This window comes from Platichthys flesus, chromosome 15 (genome assembly GCF_949316205.1).
Source record: "Platichthys flesus chromosome 15, fPlaFle2.1, whole genome shotgun sequence".
NCBI classification, from domain to species: Eukaryota; Metazoa; Chordata; class Actinopteri; order Pleuronectiformes; family Pleuronectidae; genus Platichthys; species Platichthys flesus.
The window spans coordinates 19947665-19965820 of NC_084959.1; the positions used below are offsets into that span (position 1 = coordinate 19947665).

Consider the following 18156-nt stretch of genomic DNA (forward strand, 5'->3'; position numbering starts at 1 on the left):
TCCAAGACTGGTGTGTGCATTCACATGCATACACAATTAATTTGAACTCATTCTTTATTGTTCACATTTAAAACTTGATTACAGTAAATGTTTAGTTGATAAATGGATGAGTGTCACAACAAAAGACCCAAGATAACAAAGATCATACTTTATACATTTCTTGTTGAAAGCTACAATAACTCAGGATGAGTTAAGGGAAAAGGCCGTTGCTTTGTTGCATGCTAGCGCTGCATGTATGTGTGTGTCTTTGTGTGTGTGTTATTACAAAAACTGCCCCCACCACTGCAGCAGCCTGTTGAGCTCTGTTATTCCACTAATGTAAGAACATATAGATTTCATTTCACAATCAACACTTTAAATCACTATTCTATTAAAAGGAAGGGACCACATCCAAAACAAACAAAAGGTATCTATTGATCCATTGTCTAAGAAATTAAGATCTTAAGGAAACTGATTTTTTTAATTTTTTTCCGTTTTATGTGTGTTTGTGTGTTTATATGGAAGGATTTGTTTTTTTAGTCACAATCCATCCATGCGTTGTTTAATAAGGTGCGGATCACTCTTCTTCTTGGGTAGTCGTACTCTGTCTGCCTGGATCCACTTGAAAAGTACAGGTAACCTGAAGAGAGGGTTACATCATTAAAACCAAGCCAAACAGGAACATCATGCTGCAGCAGAGGGACTGTCCCGCTGTCAATGTTACCTACCTCTGTTCTCAAAAACAGCATCCACTTGATAGCCAATCCCAGGGAGCTCTGTCTTTATGAGTTTTGGGTATCCACGATCCATTTTGCGCCTCCTTTCATTGTAGCTATGAGTAAAACGAGGAAGGGTTTTCATCAATACATCAGTCTATACAGGGATTCAGCCTATATGCACATGGCTTTTCACATTACCCACCTCCAGTATTTGTTCTTCACAAAGAAGAGGGTTCTGCCTGTAAATGCCACGTGGACAGCAGCATCGACTTTGTTGATGTGGAGAGGGATACGTAAGTCTCTGAGAGGTTTGGGATAACCAGGTAGGACAGTGTTTCCCCTGATCCCCCAGTAATGATCCCCTATGGCATGAAAAGATAGACAATTGCTAATTTGGTATATCCCTAGCACAAACATTTGTTGATAGCTTTTATTTTCTCAAAACCGAACACAAAACAAAAGGGCTTCATTTTGTACCTTCAAAGAAAATGACAGTGTTTTTAAACTCATAAGCAGCATCGACTTGACTGATTCCAGGCCAGGTAGACTGAATACTCTTCATAGTGATGCCATCCCAGGAGCTGCTCCTCATCCAGAAATGTCTGACCAAAAAAACACAAAATACCATGATATGCTGACTCGCACTGAAGATCACAGCTCTGAGGAGCATCATATTAAGGGGAGTTGAGGTTTAAAAACCTTTTTATTTGTTGATAGCCATCAATAAATAAAATTGTACGCAAAAAAGAAAAAACCTGGTGTCTATGCCCCTTATAGAACCGTAATTCATTTAGATTGAATAAAATTAAGGACTGTAATACCTCTTTGTCACTTACTGACTGTGCTCTCATTGCATTTGACCGGAGGCTTCAGCCTTGTAGGCATACACTACTGAAGCACCATCAATGGCCAGAGGTTAGTGGGCAAGTCATAGAAAAGTCAGCTTGTCAGTGAGAGCACATTCATGTTTTTTGGGGGCGTAGCTTTGAAGAGAGGGACGATTTCATTGGTTGCACATTGTAGCCAGCTCTTCTAACCTTTCCAGGCTCACCGGCCCTCGCTTTAATGTCAAACCTAAATGATAACATAACAACTTGATTGGCAGATATGTCTCACCCATCTTTAAAGAAGTAAAGGTTTCTCTGGATGGAGATTGCAGCATCAAAAACCATGTCCCTGCTGCACCGGTCTGGTGTGGGTTCAGGATCTGGCTCGGGTCTAGGTTGTGGTCTTGGCAAAGGTTTTATAGTTGGCTGTGGATTTGGTTCAGGTTCAACCTCTGGTTGAACTGATGTTTCTCTGATTCCTTTAAAGGCAAAAAAAAAAATTCTGTCAGGTCATTCATGAAAAGTGCTTTGATGTAATAACACCATGCATCTCACCGTAGATAGCTTGTATTCCCTGTATGTCGTCATCCGGCAGCTTGTACCCCTCTGTGTTCACATAACTGTAGGTGGGAAACATCAGCGCTGTGTGGACCTGAGAGTGGGCCAATCCAAGTGCATGGCCAAACTCATGGGCTGCTACCAAGAACAGGTTGGTTCCTGCACATACACATATACAGTTAGTGGAGGTGATTAATTAGCCATGGAATCATATTATCTCAATGGTGCTGCACCTTGTGAGGTCAGAGTCCAGGTTTCATCTTCATCAAAGTGGGTGTCACCTCCATTACCATCTCCAGGGGAGAATGCATGGGCCAACACCCCACTTTGCCCGTCAAATGGAGAAAAGTCGCCATGGTCTGGTAAGAAAAGGGACAAAGTTACCACTGGATCAAACATTTTCTCAAAGGCACTGAAGGTACTGAGTTACTTCGTCTCTTGAAAACGATCATGATGTCCGCGGTGCCGCTGTAAATCTGCTTGAAATCCAGAGGAATGACGTCGCTGTAGAGTTGAAGAGCCTTGGCTATGGTGGCGTCCACATCACCTCGACTCAGGTCTGGTGTGTAGTTAGTTATCCTACATGCAGTGTGAGAGTGAAAAGGCTTTAAGTGTTTAAGAGCTTTGTTTTGTTCTGTGTTTGTGTGAACTGCAGGCAGGGACTTGTTGCCTTTTGTTCTGGCATGGAGATCTTGCTCAGTACCTGTATGTGAGCAGAGTCTTCTCCCACTTTGGTCCACCGTCGAAGTGGCCATATCCGCTGACGTCTGTGAAGCCACAGCGGGGGCGATTCATCACGTCCATAGTGTTGGTGTCTAACTGCCCTGTCACCTCCAGGCCGTAAAAGCCCTGCATTTTTTTCAGAGTTTCTTCAAAAGAGTCTAGAGAGCTGCGCCAGAAACTGTTGGGTGCACTGACGCCCACTTCGGAGAAAAACTGAGACAGATAGTCCTGGTCAAAGACAAAAAAAACAAATAAATCATTCTTATATGCAGATAAAATGCAGCATATGATATAAGGATTTGTAAAATACCTATTTAAATATTTACAGAGTTTTTTGTTAAGATAAGAGAAAAGATATGAGGAATAATTTTAGGTTTTCATTAAATCAAACCTTATAGAAAAATATAGCCTAATTTCTAACTAACTAAGTTCATTTGTGTATGGTATTTTCAGTATTTTTTCTCAAAGTTGGCTCAAAATGTTTTTTTTCCCTGTAATAGCAATTCACTGTACTAACATCCAGTTACTTTCCTTTTCACTGTTTCACTGATAGAGTTCATCATTCCTGCACAACACAATAATGTAGTAAGGCACTAACTCTAGATTAAATACGGTTCATGCATTTTATCTCTCTACTACCAGCCTCTGCAGTTTACTGTTCACTCCGTGTCAGAGCTGTATTAAGAAGGTGAAGCTGAACATGTCCTATTTCCTGCTGCTGCTTCACATTGAAGTGTTCAACTGGCAAAACTGGGTTACAGATTCTTGTCTTATCATCTTAATTCTCAGCGGCGCAAACTCTAATATTGCAGGGAGTATGGGCGGCTTTTCCTTACAGTTTGCAGTTCCAACTATTTTCTGAGTTCTGCAGTTATGCTCAACATGAAATCAAAATTGTTGTTGCTAATGGAAAAAGGTTGATTAGTGACTACCAGCTGTCCTCCTGTTGCAACACCAGCTACAACACAGTCAATGAACATGCCTGTTCTGAAAGTCTGTATCATCTTATGATGATTCCTCATCAGGTAAAAAAAAAGCTGTTTCTAGCGTGATGTGTGACAGAGGCTTTGGTCCACCTCTTATATACTTTTTTAAACTATACCTGATTGAAAAAATATGGTACATGTTATTGTCTTGAGACCTCAACTTCAAATTCTTAAAACCAAGCTTTAGTAAGAAATTCATAACTGAAATTGGAAAGTAAATTATTAATTTAATGCTAACATTAAAACATGTGAAACTTTAATGTTTAACAAGGTTGAAATCAATAGTTCTTACAGAATCACAAATCACAAATCACAAATCAGCAGGTTTAATAACCCCAACAAACAGTGCAATATTTGAACTGTGAGAACACCTCATGTTTACCTGGGCTTTAGAGAGCTCTTCTTGTCTGGGTGAAGTGGTGGGCACTGCTCCGCAGAGGGCTACAGCCACCACTACCATCACTGTTTTAACAGCCAATGCTCCCTCCATGACTCCTTTCTTCTCTTCTTTATTCTCCGTCCCTGCTCGGCCCTGCTCAGGTACTGAGACTTGTTATTTCCTGAAACGGTCAATTTCAGTGTTTTGGATGTGAGAGCAGAGAGGGAGGCATGATGGGGCAATAAGGCATTCCTACAAGTGTCTGAGCAGGCCCATTAGAGGAACAGGGGAGAGATAATAGCTGTGATGATGTTCTGGGAGTTGGAGGGTAGAAGAGTTGAGATTTGGAGTTAGATATAGTTGGAGAAACGTGGGCCTGTGTGGACACGACGTTGATCAGAAACTGTACTGAATGAACCATCGACAGGAGACAAGAGAGGACAAGAGTTAACATCTGGTGTTTCATGGTGGAGTAATGTTGCTCTTTGCTCTGCCACCCCACCTTGCATAGTTCTTTTCTTACTTTTAGTCATACCAACATACAAAATGTATCCCTTTAAATTGCTGTAACGTGCGGTAAATTACCTGATGAAGATACCTGAAAAGGATTTGAGGAGCTAGATTAAAACTTTTAGATACTTTTATATATCAGATATTCAGAGGAGTAAGAATTGTCTGTATTGAGAGTTGGATGACTGAGGCACACATATTCCCTCTGTACACACATTTGTCTTAATCACTGTTTGTTTTCATAATAGACAAAGTCCAGAAACCATCAGCAAACAGGCACAGCACCTCTGATTATTAGCTTTGATTATGTAGCTTATCAAACTTGACTTACACACAGTTGTACAGCTAAATTAACACATTTAGGATTTTTACTTATAAAAAAAGACCAACAAACAACTGATGGTCCCTTCAAAGAAATGTTGCATGCCACACACTTGCTGTTCTGTACGCTATAAATTCTGAACCTCAATTTGTGTAGTTTTACTTTTCTGAGAAGGCACGGTGGGTTATTGATCAATATGAATCTACAAACAATGTGTTTATTGTTGTATTGTTATGTATCAGATCATCTATTTACTAAAACTCCTATTACTAATTACTAAAAAAAAAATCTTTTTATGAAATAATTTGAATGTTAAAGGACTCCTGACCAAGAGTAAAATATTAGCATTGAGAAAAATATGCTCTAAAGAAAATATATGGCAATACTGCCTTCTGCTGAATTGCCTCTTTTTGCAAACTAGTCAGTCTACTAAAACTAAACAAATGACATGAATTTAACACAAAATCCTCCCTTGTTCTTTGTTCGTACTTTTATTTGCAGAATACAAGTTTGTGTTTTTAGTCTTGCACGCTTTATGAAGAGTACAGTACATAACAAGTTCTCTCTATAAGTTTTTTACATCTCCCAATAAATTTACATTCACAAAATGAAAACAATTCAATGTATTTTGTATCTGTAAATTAGTGATGCTACACTGTTTATTTATGTCACCTTTTACAATTTTAACATGCACATAAAACGTTGTCACTTGTTACAAGGGTACTGAGAACTGCAAGAGGAATCAATTCATGAACTGTATCTGTTCATTCAACAAATGTCCTTGACCTTAACTATATTTTGCCTGCAGTTTAGTAAATAAATGATACTTTCAGCAAACGGAAATAAGTAAATGTCAGTCAGAAAATCCAAACCCAAATTAAATAAAAAATACATTTTATAGGAATTCTTATTTTGTAATGTAGCTAATATGTGAAAATCGCAGGAAAGTTGGATTTTTTTATATTTGTGGATTGTTCTATAACTGAATGAAGTAACAGTCTCCAAAGCGTCATATTTACATTTACAATCACTGATATAGAATCCATTTCATTCCACAGTTCTTAAAAATACTTCATGTTCAGCTGCTGGGAGTGATATCGTAGAAACGAAAAGGAAATAGGTGTAAAAAGTAATATAATCTGAAAAGTGGAAATTTCAACTCATTGTGGGGAGTCTGTTGGGGGGGGGCGTCTGCCAATATGCTAATTTATTGAGAGACCTAATTTAGCGTGTTCAGTGATAAATTAATAGTTAATTTAATCATCTTTTCTAGTGAAAATACCTCAACTTAGAACTTTTTTTATAAGTTCTTAAGTGGTTGGAATATATAGAAAAAAGTTTAGGTTGATTGACATTACATAAAACATATTATCATAGGTTAATGAGTTGATTCCAATAAATAGCTTTTTGATGTTTAGACTTGACACATAAAGAAAATTGAAATTGAGAGAAGTATACAAAAATAATGTCTCCTTTATGTATAAACTTTTCAGAAATAAAGGAATTTTGTAGACTCAAATATCGAATATATAATATTGAGAGTAGAATAGAAATATTCAAAATGTAATTTTTAACACTGTTAGTTGTACATTCACTCTCATTCACACGCATTGCTATGAACAACTCAGATGGTAAACTATGCTAGAAGTTAGTGCAGCGCAAGAAGTAGCTGTTCCTCAATACTCGGTACAACCTCCTGGTCTTCAGGTCATACTCAAACATGTAGGGTCCACTGTAGATGTATGTAAAACCTGCAGAACAGAGGCTCAATGTTAATGTCTAGGATGGGAATAGTTTAGTTAAATGCATGAATGGCTTCAATAGTTAGAGAAAATTGATGCCAAATTGATAGGGAGATTATGGGTTTCCTTGAGTCATCGAAATGAGATTACCAGCCAACTGGTGGAAACCCTATTTCGCTATGGCACTTTGTAAAGCCTCAACTTGTAATTTTGACACTTTTGCAAACCAAAAAAAACAGATATGACATCATCAAGAGGGAGCTTTAGAGGTAATAATAGACATCTAAAGGTAGGTCAAATAATTTCTTGCTAAATGCACAGATGTGTGAGTGGTATTGGTCTTCTCATCAATATTGAGCTGTTGTATGAACCAAAAAACCATAAAACATTTTGAGGATTACTGTTTGTCTGGCAAGCATTGAACATCTTGTCATTTCTCTACTCACCTCTGTACTGGAAAGCTGCAGACACCTTTCTGAGTCCAGAGAAGGTCTGATCAACACGTTTGGGGAATCCTTGGTCCATAGTCTTCCTGACCTCATCATAACTGAAGAAACAGGCAATAATTAGCTAAATTCAATAAGCGTAAGGGCTAAATAATTCATTATTGTTAAATCAGGAATATATTTATACTCTGTAGGCACCTGTAGTAATATTCGCCTGAAAAGAACAGAGTTTTGCCAGATTGTACGTCATGGAGGGCTGCATCGATTTTCTTCACCCTTCTTGGAAGACCGATACTGGTAAGTCTTTTGGGATAGCCTCGCACTGGATTATAGCCACTAAAGGCCCACACTTTGCGACCTGTAGGGACGAAAAAGATAAAAACGTTGGTATCTAAAATAGAATCAGATTTGTGTTGTCTGACACAGAACACACGTACCTTTAAAGAGAAAGATTCTGTCTGAATGCCGGCTCTCATAAGCAGCGTTGATGTTGTTGGGGGCACTGGGCCAGAAGTTTGTGATGAGGCTCTGCTGAGGTGTCCTGCTCTGAGGGTAGCTACGCCAGAAGAAGCTGTAAATACAAGTGTTCTGTTAAGAAACAATCAGAATAGAATAGAGATTTGGATGTTGTATCATTCTGGTGGACCAAATGCTTGATACCTGTCTTTGAAGAAGAACATCTCTCCTCGCAGGGTGGTGACAGCATCCAAAACTATAGTAGAATCACAGGCGTCAGGGGTGGCTGGGGCAGTAGGTTCAGATACAGAAGGATCGTTTTCAGGATTTGGACCTGGAATTGGAACAAGATGAGCTGCTGAGTATTTACAAAGCCATGCATCACATTGCATAAAACATTGAATGCATCACAACAGATGTGCAAGAGATCTGCAGAGATCTTGGCAAAGTGCTGGTTGTGCAAACAGGAAGCAATTGTCCACTAATCAGTACTAACCATAGAGAGACTGGATGCCTTTGACATCATCACGGGGCAGAACGAAGGTGTCAGGGTTTCTGTATGTGTATGTAGGGTACATGAGGGCACCAGGATCATCAGAGTGAGACAAGCCAAGAGAGTGGCCGAATTCATGGGCGGCTACCATGAAGAGGACGTAGCCTACAGCAGAATACACAGATTTACAAGCAAGTTACAGCATGTCAACATACATCCTGACAGCTTCTGTCAAATATCTCACTATGCACAATGCAAATAGCAAGCTCACCTGAGTTGGAACGGAAGGTGAAGGTCTCATCATCATCAAAATGAGCATCCCCTCCAATGCCAGGAGACGGGGCGAAGGCGTGAGCGAGAGTGCCATCACGGCCATCAAAGGGGTAATAATCACCATGAGCTGTTGAGTCAGATCACATTCAGAGGAGATTTTCAACACAATGAAGGTCTTTATTGCGATTAAATGTACTCTGTGATCTTATTTTCTTCTGCACTTGTTGCATTTCTGTATCAGAAAGAAAGCTTTGAATGTATCCCATAGCTCACTGTTGGATCATCTCTAAGATTGTGCACAACACAAAATATGCCTTACTATATCTTTAACACAGACATGAGCTGAGGAAAGAAAGAGCATTGTCAACAGCTCATAGACCCATAATAACAGTGGGGAAAAAAATAGCTTGGAGCACTGACATGCCACTGTGGAATGACTGCTGCAGTTCACAAAGATCTTCTGCCAGTCATTGAGTGATACCCTTCAGTATCTATAGATACTTTACACTTCCAATCCACCACATTTCAGAGGGAAATATAAGCTTTTACTCTGATACAAAATTTGAGCTTATCAAGTATAATGCAGTGCTATTTTGTCCTATCCGTATCATACTTGTACTCATAGGAGTATGTTATTAATGTTGTCTCCATGTGAAATACTATGACATTTAGGCAGTGCTTATATGCATTAACTTTGTAATACTAATGTCCTACAAATAAAAAAGAAAATCTGAAAGAAACCATCTGCATGATGAGTACTTTGAGTAGCATATTGCAGAGTAAAGTTATTTTGCACCCACATTGACGGCCAAAAGAGATCATGATGTCCGCGGTGCCACTGTAGATTCTCGTAAATCTCAGGGGAGTGACTTTGGCCCAAACCTGCAGGGCTTTCTCCATGGAGTCGTCCACCTCTGACCTGGACATGTCAGGTGTGTAGTTCTCAATCCTTCAGGACAGCAACAGTATTATTAAATGGACTTACTACTATTACTCTTCCTTTCAAACTCTCTGTTCAGCCCATTCACCTGTAGGTAAGGCTGTTTTTCTCCCACTTGAGGTTGCTTCCAAACGTGGAGAAACGGGCGATGTTGCCATCTGGAACTCCACAGCGGGGCTTCTTCATCATGGAAATGGTGTCTGCGTCCAGCGTCCCGGTGATCTGGAGACCAAAGAATCTCTGCATCTCAGACAGCTTCTTGGTCACCGGACTGATCCCCCGCCTGGATGCTGGACCTTGTACCTCTGTTAGGTTGAAGAATGTCTTCAGATAGCTCTGTGAAAGAGGATGAGAATACAGTTGTCTACTGAAATCCCTTTTTGAATTTGTGGCGATATGGCACTTCCCAAAATGCACAAATCGAAAACATATCTGAAATGCAAAATATTGAGAATGCATGCAGACGAAGCAAATTAAGCAAACTTACCTCTGCCAAGCTTTCATCCTGCACAGTCATTTCTGCTACTGGAACACAGTAAACTGCCACTGCGAGGCTCAGTAAAACGCACACAGTAGAAGACCTCATCCTTTCTTTGTTGTGTGTCTGCACTGGAGACCAGCTGTTATATAGGCTGAGGAAATGTTGAGAAGTGGGCGTGTTGGCCAACTATGTCTTTGAGTCACTGACACAGGGAGCATGGAGTATTCCATTTATGGATTGGTTATGATTTGCTCAACATGACGATGATGACATGACACTTGACATTTAAAACTTCCTTACTGGAATAACAGATTTTGAAATGGTTTTAACGGCAAACTGTATGAATAGAGTAAGTCTTGTGGAAGTTTAGATGCCAAGAATCATATGTGAAAAATGCAACCATTAAACTCAGATGGGGGCAATATAGAGAATGTAGACACTTTACTTTATCAGACTACCTTCAGTACTTACACTCATACACTGTTGTTTCTGAGCAGTTTAATGTGAATATTTGAATACAATACCTTCTCATTTTGTTTTAAACATGTTCAATGTCTTTGTTTCTTAAAATCTAAATATGAGTTATATTATATTGTTCTTCATTGATTCATAAAGCTGAATGAAGTTTAGGGTCCTTGCCCTCTCTATACCCCTCGGGGTGCTGTTTCTGCACGTAACATAGAGATGTCCTTTGTGAGTAAACACCGGCAAGCTGGGTCATGTTTTCAACAGAATCCCTCTTATCTCTAAACCAACCAGACTATAGCCATAACAAAGTCCTTACGGATATTTGTAGCTAAAACTGGGGATCACTCAACATGCCAAGCAACTTATCTCATCATGTGTCACACCGCGGTGAGATCATGTCTTGTTTTTTGTCTCGTCATTTCCGTTGAAATTCGTCTCTCCTGATTACTGATTGTGTCCACCTGTTCCCTTTTCCCCCCCATGTGTTCATATAGTCTGTGTCTCCCTTTGTCTTGTGCCAGTGTGTCGTCTTTTGTCGTCATTCAAGCCCAAGCCATAGATACCAGTATCACAGTTTACGTTTTGCTTAGCCTCGTGCTTACAGATTTACCTCAGTAGAGAGATTATTCTTTGTAGCCTTTTTTCTTAGTTTCGGTGTTTAGTCTTAGTTAGGTTTATTTGAATTAAGCCTGGTTTTTCCTCCCTTTGGAGCGCTTTGTTTTTTTGTACCATAGTTTACTCTGTGTGGAGGATAAATAAAACATTCTCCGAACAAATCCGATCTGCGTCTGAGTCCTGTCCTTCGCCCGGCCTGACATCATGTACCGATTAGGTTTGTGGTTATTACTCACTATTAATTGGTCAAGCATTTTTCATTATATCCATGATAAGTTTCAGCCAGGTCATAATAACCTGAGTCAATGAATAAACTGAGGGGTATTCTTATTCAACCTTATGTGAATCATATCTATATATGTAACATTGTGTAGATATCTTATTGCTCACAGAATAGATATTGGTTGGACACTGAGATCCAGTACATGTCTTCACTTCTAAACATTCTGGGGGAAAAAATACAGTATGTAGTGACAAAAAGCAAAACTTTAATTAATTCAAAACACAATTTGTTTTTGTGATCAATTTGACATGAGGTCTGTGATGTATCTGGAATGGAGGATTAAAAAACACTTTGAGAACTCTTAAATTACAAAAACCTACACTTACAAAAATGTAATACACACAAACAATTATATCTGTTGTGTCTCCAGGCAATCTAAAATGTGGATATATTATTTTTTCATGCACACAAAAATAACCGAACAGATTATCACATAGCTTGGGAGAGAACAAAATATTCTTCACTTCTTAAAGATTGCAAGGTATTGCTTTTTACACATTTTTATTAATTTCTCTGAGAATAATGAATGGTGATGAACTGCTGGGCATTTGCGAAGGTATGAGTGCCATTGGTTCAAGTGTTGTGGTTGGTTGGATGAACAATATTTATGGAACACCTCCATTTTCAGCTGTTATTTAAATTCACAAAGTAAAATGTTTCAAAGTTTCTGGAATTAAGACACTAAACAAATAAAATTCAAACCAAACTTCATCTGTGTATACAGAGAGTCCCAACACTGCTGATGAGGTTTTCAATAATATCTTCAGGAGCTGTACACGTCTTCCAGGGCAACTGGATTTGCTTGTGTTTCTTAAAGATGTTTCACGTCCCATCAAAGAAACAAAACTGACAGAGAAGAGAACAAAACGAGTCTCGGAAAACTTCACACACCACATATCTGTACATTTCTACCCCAACAGACCGAATCTCAAACTCAAACACACAGACATAAATTTCTGTTTTGTAACTTCGTCCGTTACAAAACAGACGCTTTAAATATGATGAAACGTCAGGTTTACGATGTGTATCAGAGATTGTATTGTATATCAATGTAAACAAAATGTTGTACAAAAAAAAGAAGCATATCAAAACAAAAGGTACATCCTTTGCACAGGCAGCAACTGAACAAGCATTTATTGTGCACTACACTGAATGTTGTCAATGGCTTGAGAAAACAATGTAAAATGAATTTTTCAGGTAACAGCTTTTTTTCTTTCTCATTTGTTGTGTATCATTACAGTATAACCTGCCCCACTGAATATATGAATTCATTTTAGTGCTTTTGTGGTTTGTATGCTTTACTCTTTTCTTCAATAGTCTGACCTTTGAATCACAAACCCTCTTCACCTGCCCTGATGCTGTTAAGATACAGATACATTTATTGGTCCCACACACACATAACATGCAAATGGGGGGAAACTTGTTCTCTGCTTTTGTCCCATCTGGTGAACACAGGAGGACACACAGAGCAGTGGTGGGGGAATACGGTGCCTTACTCAGGAGCACTTAGACAGTGAGGTGGGGTAGGCACTTAGAGAGTAGGAAACAGATCCAGGTGTTGTCCGTCCAGGTATGTTTTTGTGTCGTCACTCCGAGGAGTCGACCAAGAGACCACCGTTGGATTCTCTGCCCATAGTCCAACTTTCTGCCACTAGTCCACCGCCTGTGACATCACGTTGCTTTGTAAAGACACAATTCGTCAGTTATCATAAAATCCGTTTTTCACTACATAAAATATTTAAAATATAAGTTCTGACAGGCAAGGGCAACCTTGTTAGTGTCAACAGTCCACCATCATTTTGTTTGATTTAGTAAAATCTTTAAGTTGTTATTTTTTTGTGATGGAACAAAGGCAACCTAGACTGATGGACTCAGATTATCCTTCCAAGTGATAAATACAGAGAGTACCACAGGGTTCTCCTCTTGGTTCTTTATTATTTCCAATCTATATAAGCAAATTAATTATTACAATACAGCACTATATTCATTTTTGAAGAAGAATAATCTTGTATTATTGATTTGATGGAAAAATGTATTTCCACCGCCTTTATGGATGCTGTCCTGCATATACATTTAGATCAGTTTTGTACGTGATGGAAGAGCTGTGTGATGTGTCTGTAAAACTCAATCTACACTTTCTACATAACTGTGGAAAGCTACAGTGTGGTCACTGATAGCTAATATTGGAAACTGTCAAGAACAGTAATTATTTTATTATGAAATGTATTTTCTCAGGAAAAAGAAGTAACAGCTAAAAACGCAGACACTCATAAGGTAATAGCATGTGTTAATAAAATATTCATACAATTCATTTTTTAAATGATAGATACATTTCCATTTCCCCCCATAACCAGTGACCAATTAATTACATTGTCATAGTCATGCAAACATAAATCCAATAAATACATGGATGCAACTTAATGGAGTAGACGGATCCTGAGTATTATTTAGAAAAACTCTCTCATTGTGAAATTTTAGGAAAACATTTAGAACATATTTTAGTTATAACTCTTAGAAACGACCACAACATAAAAAAATATAGGTACATACGCCCTTATTACAACATTTTATGACACGTTAATACACAGCCACTTCCCTTTTATTCAACAGCAGTTTGTCACTAGGAACATTGTGGTTATGGTAAATACAGATTTGCAACTCTTCTTGTGTACAGCAGATACACAGCATCATCAGCATCAAGCTTCATCAAGCACCTGTCGAGCCCGGTCCCGTCCGGACCGGACAGCGTTGTGTGCGTTGATTCGAGGTTCAAGTGGGAAAGGCAATGATTAGACAAATTCAATGTTCAAAAGTTTCACAGTAACAAGTTTATTGTATAAGAACAATACTTACAGAGAGTCTCCGGGGTTCTGCCGGACACGTCACCAGGTTCACTTTATCAAATCGAGAAGAAGCCCTGTTTAATCCTAAATCAACAGTTTATATAATCAGACACAGGGTGGGCACAGAGGAGGTCCTCTTTTGAGGAGACTCAGTTATTGGTCTAATGTATGCTGCTTCCTTAATGTGCAGTTATGCAAATTTGTTCACCTCGCATTCACCTCGAACTGTGTCTTTATCAGAATGTCACAAGTTCATGTGCATGGTTACCAGTCGGTTGCTTTATCTGATTCCTGTCTCGTTTCTTCTTTCTGTGGTTGTGCCCTATGTCCGACCCTGCATCTGAGTCAAAAAGATAACACCTTATTCTAAGAGGAAAAAACTATTATAGCGTAAGCCTATTCTGAGTATTGTCTGGGTAACAGCTTCCTGTTTTCATCTCTCTGGCTCACAGTTCGTCTGAGGAGCCAACCTCTGAAAACATGTTGTTTTCAGGTAAACAGTTCACAGTTTATACTTTGTTTTATGCATTATTGATATAAAGACTACACAGCTAATATTTATTCACAGGATATAGGTAAAATATAGTCACAAGATACAGAGAAACAGAGATATCTCAACACACCTCCCTTCAATCATCCGTCAGTATTTCATTGTTTTCAATGTCCCTGTCGCATTCCAGCACGTGGTTGGCAGGGTTGGTGGAGACAACTCTTTTGGTGTTAAGAGTCATATGTATAAAGAACGTTTCCATTGAAGATGTTCACAAATCCTATGGAAGAATCAAGATTCATCATCAAGAAAATTGTGAATCAAGACAATAATGTTGTTAATGATATAATGTTTAGCATTTTTAGACATCAGATCTTTCTTCAAGGTAATGCTTGTACTTTATTGGCAAGGAACGTAACATATTATATTTGAGCTGAATATCAATCTAACACCACAGAGTCAGTGAGAACTGCACAGTAGATCTCTTCTGTTGCATTTAATTAAACTAAGTATGTTGTTGAAATCCTATGCATGGTACTGGTTGAATCAGTGAATCCAGAGAAGGAAGGTAATGAAACTAAAATCATAGAAGACAGCTACATCTATTGGAGCTTGAATCCCCGGCCACAGTTGCTCTATGAGAACAGCTGACCCCCCATCCTCTTTTGCTGCTCGTTATACCTGGGTACAGTACATGAAAGAAACAGGGTAGAACCTTTCCTGCTCATCAGTTACAATACACTCCTCAGATAGGATAGGTGAACATTTTGGGTAAGTATGGTTACAGTTTTCCTGCTGTGTCTTATGACACCAATATCATTGTATCATTGTGCCCTTGTTGTATGAGAAATAGTGTCGTGTATATTCGTTAGAGTAGACCATGTTGGGACGTGTCTTAAACACAAAGACAGGCTTATATACTTCTGGACTCTCAGACATTCTCGGAGAGTCCACCAGGTGTTTGTGTTATTTGCACTTTGACTTCTTGGGATTACCTTTGAATTAGGGAATAATCTGTGACCAGCTAATGGATGGGTTAAGAAGGAATGTTCCTGACCTGTGTGTCTTCATGTTCGGACACAGAAACAGGCCCTTATTTAGTCAGAAATCCCATGTGGGATGTGTTTTACCTGAAGTCATGGGTGGAACCAACCTCCCTATATAAATGTGTGTAAGACCCCAGCACGTCAGACTTTCACTATTGGCTGTGTGTCTCCGGGTATCTAGATGCCCGTCCCGACCTGTAATTTCTTGTAATAAACTTTGTTACACTGAAACTACTGGGTCCCCGGAATCCTTCCTTCATCATCAACAACTTCTACAACATCATTGACCTCTCGGCTGCATCAAATATACGATATAACTTGACGTCGCGAACTGAGACGATTTGAGGCCTGCTGCATCTCCAGATGACTTCAACCAGGGTGAGCATTTCTCACTAGGCTGTTCAGTTTCTGCTGCAAGGTCACACCGTTAAAAGAACCTGTTTTTAAGGAAATGTCTTGTTGTGTTGGTGTTTGAAGTGAATCTCCGTGCTAAATTAGATTTTATTTGCGAAGTGCACATCGCAAATAAAAAGGGGGGAGTGTTAAAGAAACGAAATAACAGTGAATAAAGGAAAGAGAAGTACTAAAAGTACAGGACATAGTTTAGAATAGCTTAATTGTAATGATAAGGTGGTTAAATGACATTGTGCAAGATTATAAAAGACGGTACCTCAACTTTTTAACGGTAAGACATGTGTGTATTAATCACTGCATTTCAATTGGCTAAGGCATAGCCAGAAATTAAGTTAAAGAGAAAAATTGGGATAAACCTGGATCCAGGGAATTTGAATTAATAAATAAATGTAAAGTGATAAGAGACAGAGAAATAAGAGTAAGGAAATGATCATAGGAAGAGCCGCAAATTTGGATAGTGGAAGCCCTCAGTGAAGGAGCGTTAGTATGGGCCGTAAAAACCTCACCACAGGTCAGTTTAATAACTGGAGATTGTAAAATAAAAATCCAATTGACTGTTCCCACTCTGACATTTGTTGACGAACAGTGTCTGATGCAGCCTCTCATTGGATGATTTACATCTCATAAAGGTAGCACAAATTTTAAAAGAAGTAGAGAGAAATAGCGGCAAAAAGCATGCTCGGGGTGTGAATGAGAGCCTTGGCTAAGAGAAAGTGTGTGCGTCTGTGTACAGGGCGTCATGGGGCTGTGTGTAACAGGAACAGCCCCCCCTCTCAAGCAGTGGTTTGTGTGTATATTTTGTTGTCTCCCGGTCAGGGATTGAATCAATATAACTGAGATAAATATATGAAGGGACTGATAAAATATGAGCCTTGTAAAATTACAATGAGCCTCTATTTAAGGGGACTTGAAACTATGAGCTGTTCTTATAAAACAGACGTAATGAAATAATGAATCTTCTTAGGAGGACTTAATTAATATAACCACACCTTTGATTCCTTCCAACTGATGCACATTTTTTCCATGTGCTGGTGTGTGTGTGATGTGCTGGTGTGTGTGTGATGACTGTGGACATCGCTGTGTTTCAGCTTTGTAAGAAATGCAGCAGGTGCTGGTGTTTGTGGGATCTAAAGTTAATAACAAAAAGGTTTTAGGATTGATTAAATATATATACGTTATGGTTACAAACGGGAAATTTGATAACTTATAAGGACAGATATTTTGTTCTCTGTATTAGAGAAAGCAAATAGCCCCTTTCAGGGAACCATTGCATTAGTCTGTCTTCCCTTGTCGTCACAACCCCCACCTTTCTGGTGTGTGTGTGTGTGTCTGTGTGTCTGTGCGTGTAGAAACGTGCAGGGGATTTTCTTTGTGATAACAGCCTTCTGTGAGACACAGGGACAGAGTCAAAAAGTGTTTTAAAACCAATTCTTTAATGGGGTTTTAGACAAAGCTATTGAGAACTTTAAAGATATTATTAGACCGAAATAAACTAAATCATACTGAATCGCTTGTGTTGTTGTTAAAAGGATGTAAAGATACTAAATCATTGTCTTTTTCTTTCCCTTACGATGGGTGAGAATTGAGGTGGAGAGCCGAAAAGACAGCTGGCCGTTACAGGTCACGGCCCGAGGCTTGCTGACTTCAGCTGCTTCTATCTCTACTTTGATCAAGGCGGGTAGAGTCTATACACAAACTCTTTAACAAAAACCTGCATCTTACATATTTGTATTTGTTTTCATTTATAGTTATTATTGCTGAAAACCATTTTAGCCTGCTTTCATTCATAAGCTATTATAGGAGATTGATAGAGCACATTCATCTGCTTACATTCACATGAAAAGCTACATGCTGTAGTCAGTCAAATATGAGGATTGACAACAGACTGACCAGTTAATGCATTTAATTAATTAATGGAATGGGATTATTTGGTTTAAACTCTGCTGAGAGTTTCAAATGTGAGTTTCACTTTTTGTGTTTGGTTTATTCTGATCTGAGCTGTGTTGGTGATACACTATTGTTACTTTTTGATGATCTGAGATAAAATAGGTGGTTGTCTTGTTGCAATTAGGAGCACATTTGGTGACAGTCAGTCACTTGTGGGAGCATGGGATATTTTTGTCAAACATTATAAGCAGATTTTGAGTTGTGATATTACATTGA

The 18156-nt window shown here is 38.8% G+C and overlaps 1 pseudogene; it reads right to left on the reverse strand.

The window, feature by feature from the left end:
* Positions 1-36: 36 nt before the first annotated feature.
* The window catches only part of LOC133969874 (uncharacterized), a 42191-nt pseudogene continuing 24071 nt past the window's right edge, over positions 37-18156 (reverse strand).